We start from the raw sequence: 2,093 nt of genomic DNA, 5'->3' as shown, positions 1-2,093 counted from the left end.
AAAAAAAAAAAAAAAAGATTCCTCAACTCAACTTTAGTTAAAAGGAATCATTCTGAAAAGAATAATTCTCCTAAGTACAGAATTCCTTTCAGGAAAAGAACAAATACATAGTCACTGACTAAATATTTGGGTTCAATTCAACAAGTACTTCTTATACCCAATATCATTGCTTCCCTAAACCTGGGCTGGCTTTTCTTCCTTTCTGCCTATACTTATCCAATCATCAATTTCTATTGTAGCCACTTCCCTCCATTCACTGCCAATACATTGAGTCCAGGGTTCCATCAATTCTCACCTACATTATTATAACAGCCTTTAAATTAGTCTCTGGCATCCATTTTCTACCCTTGACCAAGAGTGATTCTTCTTAAATGATAAATCTATGTCATTTATCAATTTAAAACCTTTCAGTAACTCATTATTATCCTCAGGATAAAGCCCAAATTTCTTGGCTAGAGAGAAAGAGTCCTATTAATCCACCTTCAATTATAGTTGACCATTTCCCCAGCCTCAACATTGCAACTCCGCTCATATTGAACCACCATGTCAGGCGATCACTGCCAAAGCTTCAGTGACCTGTCTAATTGTATCCATCCTTGAGGATTTAGTCTTTGCTTGAAAGGCATGAGATGCCCTTCTCTGTGCTCCCAAGACACTTTCCCACTCCTTATCTGTAGCAGGAATAGAAGGTCTTACTACTTGGTCTTCATTCCTAGACTGTGAGCTCTCTGAAAATGTAGGCTCTGAGTGTTCGTAGCACTTCAGAAACCATTACTAAGCGGTTTGAACGAATGCCTGAATGAATGAAAGGCACTGTGCTTGGCAATACAGATTTTAGAGTTGAGGGAAAAAAGAAATGCACAGTTTTTAACATCTAGATAAACGTTCCACAAAGAGCTTTCTAGTCAAACATCAACCAGTATTAAAATAAAGACACCTCGCGTGTGTTCTTTCAAGAGGAGGGTGATAGCTCAGGCATGTGGTTAAAGATTGTTGAGTGGATAAATAAATGAATGAGTTCAAGTTTAGTTGTTACTAACGTTTTTCTCAGTAGAACCTTTATCCAGACTATTAACCAGCTAATTTAAAAACATTATTTTATTTTATCCATTGGAATTATTAATAAAGAGTGTTATAACACTAATATTAGAAGCCAAAGTGGAAGAAAAAGCTAGGGGTTGAATGTTACATGGATCACCTATGAATCTATGATTAAATAAGAATATTGACTCTAAATCAATCCACCTATTTAAAAAAAAATAGGAAAAACTCATAATGTAGCTTTACCAGTCACAGACATGTCTTCCAATTTAACATTTTCTTAGAATTGTGTCACTTTATAAATGCACTCCTTTGGTCCTTGAAGGACAATGAGAGATTAATAGACTCATTTTATAGAAAAGAATACTAGCTTCTAGGAAAGTTAGTTAACTGACCAAAGTTACTGAACTAACTGGATTCAATCATCTATTGTTTCAGAAGTTCTTCCATTTCTAATGTATATTATGTAAACCACAAATGTGTGCTGGTAACTGTGACACCAAAACTTGGGACCATTTGTTTTACCTAGAAAGGTGCCACTTCATGTATGTGGGAATTTTGGCAATCCTGAGGAAGGCCACAGGAGAAAGGGACCTCTAATCATTAAAGAGATGGATTGGGGGTCTCTGAAAAGCTCTTTATGGATATGCTTAATTAAATAAGCATTTACTAAGCACCTAATATGAGCACACCAAGATACAAAAACTGAAGAAGATAAGATTAATCCAGGCTGGGATATCTGAAAAGTCTTATAAAAGAAAAGTATTTTATTTAAAGAGGGCTTTTGACGTAACAAATGGACATAAGACACTGGGGGATAGGGGAGGCTAGGGGACTGTCTAGGGCGGGGGGGGGAATGGACACATATGTAATATCTTTTGTAATAAAAAAATTTAAAAAAAATAAAGAGGGCTTTTGAAGGCATTGAGTACACATCTGAAAGACATGCAAGACCTCTGAATAGGAGGAGATTCTGTTTTAAGACAGTAGTCATGGAAGCTCTTCAGTATGAGGATGACTCAATCATGTGACCACATAAAAAAGGAGTTATT

The 2,093-nt window shown here is 36.0% G+C and overlaps 1 protein-coding gene across 5 annotated transcripts in view; it reads right to left on the bottom strand.

The window, feature by feature from the left end:
• PDE4D (phosphodiesterase 4D) overlaps window positions 1-2,093 on the bottom strand; it is a 1,003,569-nt gene that overhangs the window by 200,907 nt on the left and 800,569 nt on the right. The gene's annotated exons all lie outside the window — the stretch shown is intronic.

This window comes from Myotis davidii, unplaced genomic scaffold, assembly GCF_000327345.1.
Source record: "Myotis davidii unplaced genomic scaffold, ASM32734v1 scaffold135, whole genome shotgun sequence".
Taxonomy (NCBI): domain Eukaryota; kingdom Metazoa; phylum Chordata; class Mammalia; order Chiroptera; family Vespertilionidae; genus Myotis; species Myotis davidii.
The sequence above is the reverse complement of the archived record's forward strand: the minus strand, read 5'-3'. Positions and strand labels throughout refer to the sequence as shown.